The following is a 13530-nucleotide window of genomic DNA, read 5'->3' as shown; positions in this document are numbered from 1 at the left end:
CACACTGGAGCTGAATTTCGAGTCTCATAGCAAAGGGTCTGAATACTTGTACTTGTTGTCTTTAATACATTTGTAGACATTTCTGAAAACTGTTTTTTGCTTTGTCATTATGGGGTGTTGTGTGTAGATTGAGAAATGTATTTAATAAATTTTAGAATAAGGCTGTAACGTAACAATGTGGAAAAGGGGAAGGGGTCTGAATACCTTCCGAATGCACTGTATGTCATCTCAGTCGGACATGACCTTTACATGTCAATCGCGCTATAATGCGGATCTTGCCCTGACCGGATTTAATCTACCGTAGGCCTTACTATCTATGACAAGACTGTAGAGCTATCCTAGTGTTTTTGCTGGCTTCATTTAACCCTTTGCACATTTTGGAATTCAACCTCTGGAGCAGTCCTTCTCTGGTAAGCCCAGAGTGAGACTTTGTTGTTCTTGTATTATTATTATTATTATTGATACCATTTGGGTCTTTTGGGAATGGAAGAACAACGTTGTGAATATGGAAGAGAAAATAATTCTTACGTATGTTAAGTCTTGTCTGGTCCTAATACAACTGATCCAATCATTCCCCATGTTTGTATATGGTCATATTTATAATTAAATGCAAGAATGTTTCTCAAGTGTTACTGGTGAGCTTTTTGGAGTAGTTGAAGCACTGGTGGAGAAGGGCTGTGGTTAGATTCAAAGTAACATTACTCTACATACAGCTGCGGAAACAATTAAGAGACCACTGCAAAATTATCAGTGTCTCTTGTTTTACTATTTATAGGTATGTGTTTGGGTAAAAATAAAATGTTTTATTGTATAATCTACTGACATTTCTCCCAAATTCCAAATAAAAATATTGTCATTTTAGAGCATTTCTTTGCAGAAAATGACAACTGGTCAAAATAACAAAAAAGATGCGGTGTTGTCAGACCTCGAATAATGCAAAGAAAATAAGTTAATGTTAGTTTTTAAACAACACAAAGTTTTAACTTAGGAAGAGTTCAGAAATCAATATTTGGTGGAATAACCCTGATTTTCAATCACAGCTTTCATGCGTCTTGGCATGCTCTCCACCAGTCTTTCACATTGATGTTGGGTGACTTTATGCCACTCCTGGCGCAAAAATTCAAGCAGCTCGGCTTTGATGGCTTGTGACCATCCATCTTCCTCTTGATCACATTCCAGACGTTTTCAATGGGGTTCAGGTCTGGAGATTGGGCTGGCCATGACAGGGTCTTGATCTGGTGGTCCTCCATCCACACCTTGATTGACCTGGCTGTGTGGCATGGCGCATTGTCCTGCTGGAAAAACCAATCCTCAGAGTTGGGGAACAATATCAGAGCAAAAGGAAGCAAGTTTTCTTCCAGGACAACCTTGTACGTGGCTTGATTAATGCGTCCTTCACAAAGACAAATCTGCCCGATTCCAGCCTTGCTGAAGCACCCCCAGATCATCACCAATCACCAAATTTCACAGTGGGTGCGAGACACTGTGGCTTGTAGGCCTCTCCAGGTCTCCGTCTAACCATTAGATGACCAGGTGTTGGGCAAAGCTGAAAATTGGACTCATCAGAGAAGATTACCTTACTCCAGTCCTCAACGGTCCAATCCTTATGGTATTTTGCAAACCTCAGCCTGGCTCTTCTTTGCTTCTCATTGATGAAGGGCTTTTTTCTAGCTTTGCACGACTTCAGCCCTGCCCCTAGGAGCCTGTTTCGAACCGTCCTCGCCATGCAATTCACTCCAGCTGCCGTTTGCCATTATTTTTGTAGGTCACTTGATGTCATCCTACGGTTGTTGAGTGACATTCGAATGAGTTGGCGGTCATCCCGGTCAGTAGAGTCGTTTTCGCCCTCTGCCGGTCTGTAGCTTTGTTGTCCCCAATGTCTGCTGCTTGACCTTGTTCTTATGAACCGCCGTCTTTGAAATGTTAAGGATGGAAGCAACCTGACGCTCACTGTATCCCTCTGCCAACTCTTTTGGCATGCTCAATAGTTATTTTTTTATTAATATTACTTTTGAGGTATTAGCACTGTTTTTGCCATCCAGCTGGTCCTATTGCAAGAGGATAGTGATGACCACAGCAGTGGTTTTTATACTTTTCCTCATTAAATAAGATTTGGGTCAGGTGATCACCTAATCAGTACCTAATTCAGTAGAATGAGGTGTGCCTGTGTTGTAATTCAACAGACACTGGAATGGAATAGCTGTCATACATGTAGAGATGCTGATTTAAGAAAACAATTTAGTGGTCTCTTAATTTCCAAAGAAATTAGACCCATTGTATCAAATTAAAGTTTATTCATCGTATACATACAGTGGGGAGAACAAGTATTTGATACACTGCCGATTTTTCAGGTTTTCCTACTTACAAAGCATGTAGAGGTCTGTAATTTGTATCATAGGTACACTTCAACTGTGAGAGACAGAATCTAAAACAAAAATCCAGAAAATCACATTGTATGATTTTTAAGTAATTAATTTGCATTTTATTGCATGACATAAGTATTTGATCACCTACCAACCAGAAAGAACTCCGTCTCTCACAGACCTGTTAGTTTTTCTTTAAGAAGCCCTCCTGTTCTCCACTCATTACCTGTATTAACTGCACCTGTTTGAACTTGTTGCCTGTATAAAAGACACCTGTCCACACACTCAATCAAACAGACTCCAACCTCTCCACAATGGCCAAGACCAGAGAGCTGTGTAAGGACATCAGGGATAAAATTGTAGACCTGCACAAGGCTGGGATGGGCTACGGGACAATAGGCAAGCAGCTTGGTGAGAAGGCAACAACTGTTGGCGCAATTATTAGAAAATGGAAGAAGTTCAAGATGACGGTCAATCACCCTCAGTCTGGGGCTCCATGCAAGATCTCACCTCGTGGGCCATCAATGATCATGAGGAAGGTGAGGGATCAGCCCAGAACTACACGGCAGGACCTGGTCAATGACCTGAAGAGAGCTGGGACCACAGTCTCAAAGAAAACCATTAGTAACACACTACGCCGTCATGGATTAAAATCCTGCTGCGCACGCAAGGTCCCCCTGCTCAAGCCAGCGCATGTCCAGGCCCGTCTGAGGTTTGCCAATGACCATCTGGATGATCCAAAGGAAGAATGGGAGAAGGTCATGTGGTCTGATGAGACAAAAATAGAGCTTTCTGGTCTAAACTCCACTCGCCGTGTTTGGAGGAAGAAGAAGGATGAGTACAACCCCAAGAACACCATCCCAACCGTGAAGCATGGAGGTGGAAACATCATTCTTTGGGGATGCTTTTCTGCATAGGGGACAGGACGACTGCACCGTATTGAGGGGAGGATGGATGGGGCCATGTATCGCGAGATCTTGGCCAACAACCTCCTTCCCTCAGTAAGAGCATTGAAGATGGGTTGTGGCTGGGTCTTCCAGCATGACAACGACCCGAAACACACAGCCAGGGCAACTAAGGAGTGGCTCCGTAAGAAGCATCTCAAGGTCCTGGAGTGGCCTAGCCAGTCTCCAGACCTGAACCAAATAGAACATCTTTGGAGGGAGCTGAAAGTTAGTATTGCCAAGCAACAGCCCTGAAACCTGAAGGATCTGGAGAAGGTCTGTATGGAGGAGTGGGCCAAAATCCCTGCTGCAGTGTGTGCAAACCTGGTCAAGACCTACAGGAAACGTATGATCTCTGTAATTGCAAAAAAAGGTTTCTGTACCAAATATTCAGTTCTGCTTTTCTGATGTATCAAATACTTATGTCATGCAATAAAATGCAAATTAATTACTTAAAAATCATAATGTGATTTTCTACTACACTGGCTCTGACGCTCGTCGGATGTGGCAGGGCTTGAAAACTATTACAGACTACAAAGGGAAGCACAGCCGCGAGCTGCCCAGTGACACAAGCCTACCAGACGAGCTAAACCACTTCTATGCTCGCTTCGAGGCAAGCAACACTGAAGCATGCATGAGAGCACCAGCTGTTCCGGACGACTATGTGATCACGCTCTCCGTAGCCGATGTGAGTAAGACTTTTAAGCAGGTCAACATTCACAAGGCCGCAGGGCCAGACGGATTACCAGGACGTGTACTCCGAGCATGTGCTGACCAACTGGCAAGTGTCTTCACTGACATTTTCAACATGTCCCTGACTGAGTCTGTAATACCAACATGTTTCAAGCAGACCACCATAGTCCCCGTGCCCAAGAACTCTAAGATAACCTGCCTAAATGACTACCGACCCGTAGCACTGACGTCTGTAGCCATGAAGTGCTTTGAAAGACTGGTCATGGCTCACATCAACAGCATAATCCCAGAAACCCTAGACTCACTCCAATTTGCATACCGCCCCAACAGATCCACAGATGATGCAATCTCTATCGCACTCCACACTGCCCTTTCCCACCTGGACAAGAGGAACACCTATGTGAGAATGCTATTCATTGACTACAGCTCAGCATTCAACACCATAGTGCCCTCTAAGCTCATCACTAAGCTAAGGATCCTGGGACTAAACACCTCCCTCTGCAACTGGATCCTGGACTTCCTGACGGGCCGCCCCCAGGTGGTAAGGGTAGGTAACAACACATCTGCCACACTGATCCTCAACACGGGGGCCCCCTCAGGGGTGCGTGCTCAGTCCCCTCCTGTACTCTCTGTTCACCCATGACTGCATGGCCAGGCACGACTCCAACACCATCATTAAGTTTGCCGACGACACAACAGTGGTAGGCCTGATCACCGACAACGATGAGACAGCCTATAGGGAGGAGGTCAGAGATCTGGCCGTGTGGTGCCAGGACAACAACCTCTCCCTCAACGTGACCAAGACAAAGGAGATGATTGTGGACTACAGGAAAAAAAAGAGGACTGAGCACGCCCCCATTCTCATCGACGGGGCTGTAGTGGAACAGGTTGAGAGCTTCAAGTTCCTTGGTGTCCACATCACCAACGAACTATCATGGTCCAAACACACCAAGACAGTCGTGAAGAGGGCACGACAAAGCCTATTCCCCCTCAGGAGACTAAAAAGATTTGGCATGGGTCCTCAGATCCTCAAAAAATTCTACAGCTGCACCATCGAGAGCATCCTGACTGGTTGCATCACCGCCTGGTATGGCAACTGCTTGGCCTCTGACCGCAAGGCACTACAGAGGGTAGTGCGTACGGCCCAGTACATCACTGGGGCAAAGCTCCCTGCCATCCAGGACCTCTATACCAGGCGGTGTCAGAGGAAGGCCCTCAAAATTGTCAAAGACTCCAGCCACCCTAGTCATAGACTGTTCTCTCTGCTACCGCACGGCAAGCGGTACCGGAGTGCCAAGTCTAGGTCCAAAAGACTTCTCAACAGCTTCTACCCCCAAGCCATAAGACTCCTGAACAGCTAATCATGGCTACCCGGACTATTTGCACTGCCCCCCCACCCCATCCTTTTTACGCTGCTGCTACTCTGTTAAGTATTTATGCATAGTCACTTTAACTCTACCCACATGTACATATTACCTCAACTAGCCGGTACCCCCCTGTATATATAGCCTCCCTACTGTCACTTTATTTTACTGTATATATAGCCTCCCTACTGTCACTTTATCTTACTTCTGCTCTTTTTTTCTCAACACTTTTTTGTTGTTGTTTTATTCTTACTTTTTTGTTTAAAATAAATGCACTGTTGGTTAAGGGCTGTAAGTAAGCATTTCACTGTAATGTCTGCACCTGTTGTATTCGGCGCATGTGACCAATAAAATTTGATTTGATTTGATTTGATTTCTGGTTTTTTGTTTTAGATTCTGTCTCTCACAGTTGAAGTGTACCTATGATAAAAAGTACAGACCTCTACATGCTTTGTAAGTAGGAAAACCTGCAAAATCGGCAGTGTATCAAATACTTGTTCTCCCCACTGTAGTTTATACCCCGCTGTAGCCTATGCAATGAAATGCTTACATGCGGGCTACCTCAACAGTGCAGTGAAATATAAAAAAATTGCAAATTAAAGTAAGTTACTGATGCCAAATACCACAAAATGAACAGGAGTGAGTAGTAGTGAACACTGATAGCTCAACTTTTCATGGTACTTATCTCTACTCATTAGTTTACATATGTAGCAGTCATACCATCGGTCTGTTTTTAACCAAATCATTTTTCTATATTTTGTCCCCCCTCTAGAATCAAACTTACACTTTTGGGTTCACAATGTGTTTGACAAAATTATTTTCATACTTACAAATCAGGTCACGCTACCAAACATCCCTGCTAAAACATACCGTAGGTCTGTCTGCTGCCTTTTCGTTGTCACAGCCTAAATGCCAATCACCAAACGAGGGGAATAATGCAAGTGTGGATTAAATCGACATCAAAAAGGCTGCATTCTGCAATGGGGACAGGAGTAATATAATGGTAAACAAAAATAATATCAAAACCCAAACACTTGCAAGCAAATAATTTTAAAGCGAGAGCAAAACTCTATGACAAAGAATTGAACAAGTTATTTGAAAACGAATGCAGAAATCGTTTACAGTTACAGTAAACTTTCCCAACAACCAAACCTATTGAAATTATTGTGCCTACGTTTAGAGGGAGGCGTATGTAATATTCATGTGACAGCATACTGAATTGTAATTGGATACATTCTACTGTCGTATCATACAGCGCTATGATTGGTTAAGACCACCCAGGTGGTGAGGTCATCTTCAGATGATCATGGCCGGAGACACATGAACATGCCAGTTATAGCTAGCTAATAAAGAGCTAGGTTTACAAAGATCCTGTCGTGCTGCATTTTATTATTTTGTACAAAGCATACAAAACAAGACATGGTGTCAGAGTAAAAGGACTAAAAATATGGATTTGGGGGTCTACAAATCTACCCGATGCATGGCGTAAGTTCAAACAACATGTGGAGCTAATGTTCACGGGTCCTCTGAAGGAAAGAGGAGAAGAGGAAAAGTGCAGTTACCTGCTCCTTTGGATCGTTTACAACACATGGACACTTAGAGGCTGAATCAAAGGTACTGAAAACATACTACGATCGTTTTGAAGCATATGTTGTGCCGAAGACAATACAATTTTCACTAGGTACAAATTCCATGAGAAAGTACAGGGAGCTAGCGAACAGTTTGTCACTACGCTGCATCTGTTTGTTAAAGACTGTGATTATGAAAACAAGGATGAGATGGTCAGGGACCGTATTGTATTTGGAATACACTCACCGCGAGTGAGAGAGAAACTTTTGAATGTTGGGTCTGAACTAACGCTGGACAAAGCTATCGACATAGCCAGATCTCACGAGCTAGCACAGGTTCAGATGAAAACCATTTCAGGCGGCAGCACGACAAGCAGTGCACGCAGTCAGGCAGACATCCAAGCACAACTCCGGTGCCCATAGAGCATGTTTCAGAACGGAGAGAGACAGACTCCAAACACCCCAAACGGTGAATATTGTGGATACAAAGTGCATGTCGAACAGGGAAATTGCCCAGCTAAAGGCAAACGGTGTATTAAATGTGGAAAATTGAATAACTTTGCAAAAGTGTGCAGAGTTTACCGTGGAAAAACAGTACATACAGTGAGTGAAGAAGAAATGTCAATCAAAGAGTCAAATGCTGATGAACTGTTTATTGATTCATTGACACAGAAAAGTCAGATATCAGAGACAGAGCAAGCCTTTGCTGACATTGAGATAGGAACACAAGGCACAGAGCTAAAGTTCAAACTAGACACTTGTGCACAAATAAACATTATTCCTCTGAATACGACCCTGCCTTACACAGGAAGCGGCACAGGTCCTAATCCAGGCACTTGTCATCTCCCGTCTGGATTACTGCAACTCGCTGTTGGCTGGGCTCCCTGCCTGTGCCATTAAACCCCTACAACTCATCCAGAATGCCGCAGCCTGTCTGGTGTTCAACCTTCCCAAGTTCTCTCACGTCACCCCGCTCCTCCGCACACTCCACTGGCTTCCAGTTGAAGCTCGCATCTGCTACAAGACCATGGTGCTTGCCTACGGAGCTGTGAGGGGAACGGCACCTCCGTACCTTCAGGCTCTGATCAGTCCCTACACCCAAACGAGGGCATTGCGTTCATCCACCTCTGGCCTGCTGGCCCCCCTACCTCTGCGGAAGCACAGTTCCCGCTCAGCCCAGTCAAAACTGTTCGCTGCTCTGGCACCCCAATGGTGGAACAAGCTCCCTCACGACGCCAGGACAGCGGAGTCACTCACCACCTTCCGGAGACACTTGAAACCCCACCTCTTTAAGGAATACCAGGGATAGGATGAAGTAATCCTTCTACCCACCCCCTATAAGGTGAATGTACGAATTTGTAAGTCGCTCTGGATAAGAGCGTCTGCTAAATGACATAAATGTAAATGAATAAGTACCGAAGCTTGACATCTGAGTGCGAGCTACAGCCCACCACGCGTAGACTGACTGGTTATGGTGGTGAACAGCTCCCAGTAAAAGGCACATGCACTTTCAAACGCAAATACAAGGAAAGTGACATGATGTTGAACTTTTACATGGTTGACACTCGAGCACCTGCAGTGCTAGGTCTTAAAGCATGTTTAGACATGGACTTCATCAAGCTAGTTTTATCAGTGACAGCACCAGTAGAGATAGAGAATGTAATGGAGGAGTTTGCTGATGTTTTTACAGGAATAGGACTATTCCCAGGAGAATGTACCATTCACCTTGACCCAGACGCAACCCCTGTGGTCTACCCACCGAGAAAGATTCCCCTTGCTCTCCGCGCCCGTCTGAAGAAAGAGTTGGAGAGCATGGAGCAATCTGACATCGTCACCAAGGTTACAGAACTGACGGATTGGGTCAACGTTTTAGTGGTGGTGGAGAAACCACGCACAGGCAAGCTCAGAGTATGTCTCGACCCAAGAGACTTGAACAAGGCTATCAAACACCCCCATTACCACTTACCAACAGCATGTGTACGAAAGCCTCGACGGAGTTGTGGAAATTGTGGATGACATCCTTGTCTATGGTCGAACCAAAGAGGAACACGACAGAAACCTCAGCGCGATGCTGCAAAGGTCTAGTGAGAGAGGAGTCTGGCTCAACCCTGAGAAGAGCACAGTCGGTGCTACAGAGGTCAGCTACTTCGGACATCTTCTCACATGAATGGAATCAAGCCAGATCCGCAGAAGATCTCAGCCATAAAGGAAATGGCGCCACCAAAGAACCGCACAGAGCTGGAAACAGTGCTTGGCATGGTCAACTACTTAGCCAAGTTCGCACCCAGCCTCTCCAATGCTAATGCACCCCTGCGTCAGCTGCTAAAACAGTCCAGTGAGTTCCTCTGGGACAAGCAACACGACATCGCTTTCCAGAAAGTGAATGACTTCATCACGAGAGAACCAGGACCAATCCTTGCTTACTACGACCCCAACAAAGAGCTCAAACTCCAGGTGGACGCGTTGAAGTATGGACTAGGTGCAGTGCTACTGCAGGAAGGAAAACCCATCGGCTACGCTTCCAAATCTCTCACAGACTGTGAAATCAATTACACTCAAATCGAAAAGGAGCTGTACGCCATTCTGTTGCGTGTAAGCGTTTCCATCAGTATGTCTATGGACGACAAGTCATTGTGGAATCCAACCACAAGCCTCTCAAGTCAATCATGAGGAAACCGTTAGCCGCAGCCCCACCAAGGCTACAGAGAATGATCCTTCAACTACAAAACTACGACTTCACAATCACTCACCGTTCAGGCAAAGACATCCCTGTCGCAGACACACTCTCCAGGAAGTTTCTTACCTACAAGGACAGCAGCTTCAGTGAAGGCATGGATATGCAGGTGCACACTGTGTACAGCAACTTACCAGTTAGTGACACAAAACTGAAGGAGATCCAAGCAGAAAAAGACACAACTCACTCAGCTGAGGAAAGTCATACAGTCAGGATGGCCTGAGGAGAGAAGAAAATGCCCTCAGAGCGTCTCAGAGTTCTGGAACCATCGTGACGAACTATCACAGATCAACGGAATCATTTTCAAAGGAGAGGAAATCATCATTCCTACCAGTCTCAAAGAAGAGATTTTGACAAAGATCCATGCTGGACACATGGGCATGGAAAAGTGCAAACAGAGAGCACAGGACATTTTGTTTTGGCCCGGAATGTGCAAACAAATAGAGAACATGGTTGGTAAATGCCCCACCTGTCTTGAACGACGCCCTTCAAACACCAAAGAGCTAATGTTACCTCACTGTATCCCAGACCAACCCTGGCAGGTCGTGGCAACCAATCTGTTCATCTGGAACAACGAGGACTACATTATAACAGTGGACTACTACAGCAGATACTTCGAACTCGACAACACCACATCTGCAGCTGTGATACACAAGCTGAAAGCAGAATTTGCCAGGCATGGCATTGTAGAGACTTTCATATCTGACAATGGCCCCTGTTACAAATCAAATTAGTTTGAATCCTTCACAAAAGCATGGGAGTTCACACAAGCCACCACAAGCCCACATTACCCTCAAAGTGCCTTGCTGAAAAATCTGTTCAGTTTGCTAAATCACTCATGGACAAAGCAAAAGCAGACGAGAGAGACCCCTACCTCAGTCTCCTTGAATACCGCAACACTCCAGTTGACAACTTCAAATCACCAGCCCAGCTGTTGATGAGATGCAGACTTCGCTCAATCCTTCCCAGCTCCAACCAGCAGCTGCAAACTGAGGTCGTCAGCTACAAGGAAATGCATGCAAAACGTGCAGCCAGCAGTCGTCATCCAACCAGTTGACACTGAACGTTCATATCACGTTTGCACCGCAAAAGGAGCGGTGTACCACCGCAATCGTCGTCACCTACTGAACACAAAATAACAACACTGACGAGATGAACTGTTGAAAGAGAATGGGATGGACTAAACACACAACACAACACAACATTCACCATACTTACCTGCAACACCACAATAACTGTTGACTGACACAGAAGCATGCTCAGCTTCATATCACACAAGGTCAGGAAGAGAGGTCAAGCCTAGAGCTGTCCTAGACCTGTGAAATGTCAAAGGGTTTAGGCAGATCGCTGCCCTAAAAGAGTTCCGGACTGTAAACTTGTTATTGAAAAGTTAACTTGAAATGCTTTGGTATTGTATTTGTTTGAAATGTTGAGATGTCATTGCTACAGTGAAAAGCTGAGTTGCTGAGAAATGTTTGTTCTAAAAGTAACAGTATGCTGAATCATTGTTTCAGAGTCTGTTATGTTGACGCAGTTGGTGCAGTATAAATGGTTACTTACCTCGAGTTCAAACTACAGAGCATGTATTCAAAAGAAGCGCTTAAAATATGTAGAACATTTTCCTCTTTTTTTTTTTTAAGAAGGGGGATGTAATATTAATATGTGTCAGCATACTGAATTGTAATGCATTCTACCGTCATATCATACTGCGCTATGATTGGTTAAGACCACCCAGGTGGTGAGGTCATCTTCAGATGATCATGGCCGGAGACACATGAACATGCCAGTTATAGCTAGCTAATAAAGAGCTACGTTTAGAAAGATCCTGTCGTGCTGCATTTTATTATTTTGTACAAAGCATACAGAACAAGACAGCGTAGGCACATTTTGGAGTGACTGTTCGTCTTAACCCAATCAATGAACATGATATAAAGGCTTTTTTTCAATTGGCTACTTAACCAGACAGTCTGACTTCACCACTACACCCCAAATCTTTCCCCCTGTGCCCGCATGTTCTAAACATGGTGAACCAGTTTCCAACACCTGTGCCGAACTTTGGGTAACAGGTAATTCATATGTTTACCTAAGTAGTTACATGGTTTGTCATTAAATGTATTAGAAAGACATCCTTCTAATATCCGTACATTATTGACCCGTGACTGACAATTTTGAAGTACGTTAGCTTAGTTGGCTGGCTTTGGTGTCAGACTAGCTAGCCAAATGGAAATGGAATAAATCGCAAGACTGCATGTCTGTAACGTTACAACTAGCCACTGCCAGCCGTAGTGAAAGGATTGCCCAGAGTAAGTGAGTGAGTGATGGGGTGAGTGAGTGTGTGCGTGTGAGAGTGCCATACAATAGCGACAACACTAAATAGCTATTCCCAAAACAATACCTGTAGCCTAGATCCAATCTTGCCTGATACCATGAAATGTATTGTATAAAGATACGCTTAATATACTGAACAAAATTATAAATGCAACATGAAACAATTTCATTGATTTTACTGAGTTACAGTTCATATGAGGAAATCAGTCAATTGAAATAAATAAATTAGGCCCTAATCTATGGATTTTACATGACTGGGAATACAGATCCAAATCACATTTTATTTGTCACATGCGCCGAATACAACAGGTGTAGACCTTACTGTGAAATGCTTACTTTCAAGCCCTTAACCGACAATGCAGTTCAAGAAATAGAGTTAAGAAAATATTTACTAAATAAACTAAAGTAAAAAAATAAACAGAATAAAATAACAACGAGGCTATACATAGGGGGTACCGGTACCAAGTAAATGTGCGGGGGTACAGGTTAGTCGAGGTAATTTGTACATGTAGGTAGGGGTAAAGTGACTATGGATAGATAATAAACAGCGTGTAGCAGCCGTAAAACAAAAGGGAGGGGGGCTCAATGTAAATAGTCCGGGTGGCCATTTGATTAGTTGTTCAGCAGTCTTATGGCTTATGGCAAAGTCTTATGGATCTTTCGGTCACAGAGACCTTTAAAAAAAATGGGCCTTAGGATCTCGTCACTGTATTTTTGTGCATTCAAATTGCCAACGATAAAATGCTATTGTGTTCATTGTCCATAGCTTATGCCTGCCAATACTATAACCCTACCGCCACCATGAGGCACTCTGTTCACAATGTTGACATCAGCAAACCGCTCGCCCACACAAAGCCATACACGTGGTCGCAGGTGTGAGGCCGGTTAGACCTACAGCCAAACACTCAAGAAGAAGGTCTGATATCATTATTACTGAAACAGGATACAAGTGGAAAATATAAAGATCCAGTCCAAAATTCTAGCAAAATGTATAGGGCATAGAATTAAAAAGGTATTGTCGGACATTATTCATTCTAATCAGACAGGTTTTTTACATGGGCGATACATTGGAGATAATATAAGGCAAGTACTGGAAACAATAGAACACTATGGAAAATCTGGGAAACCAGGCCTACTATTCATAGCAGACATCGAAAAGGCATTTGATAAAGTACGACTGGGGTTTATATATAAAATCCTGGAGCATTTCTATTTTGGTCAATCTCTTATAAATTGGGTTAAAATCATGTGTAGTAACCCTAGGTGTAAAATAGTAAATAATGGCTATTTCTCAGAAGGTTTTAAACTGTCAAGAGGAGTGAAACAAGGTTGTCCACTATCGGCATATCTATTCATTATTGCGATCGAGATATTAGCTATTAAAATCAGATCCAACAATAATATCAAGGGATTAGAAATCCAGGGCTTAAAAACAAAGGTGTCATTGTATGCTGATGATTCATGTTTTCTTTTAAATCCACAACTTGAATCCCTCCACAGCCTCATAGAGGATCTAGATACATTTTCGAACCACTC

Source organism: Coregonus clupeaformis, unplaced genomic scaffold (genome assembly GCF_020615455.1).
Source record: "Coregonus clupeaformis isolate EN_2021a unplaced genomic scaffold, ASM2061545v1 scaf0198, whole genome shotgun sequence".
NCBI classification, from domain to species: Eukaryota; Metazoa; Chordata; class Actinopteri; order Salmoniformes; family Salmonidae; genus Coregonus; species Coregonus clupeaformis.
Note: the sequence above shows the minus strand (reverse complement) of the source record.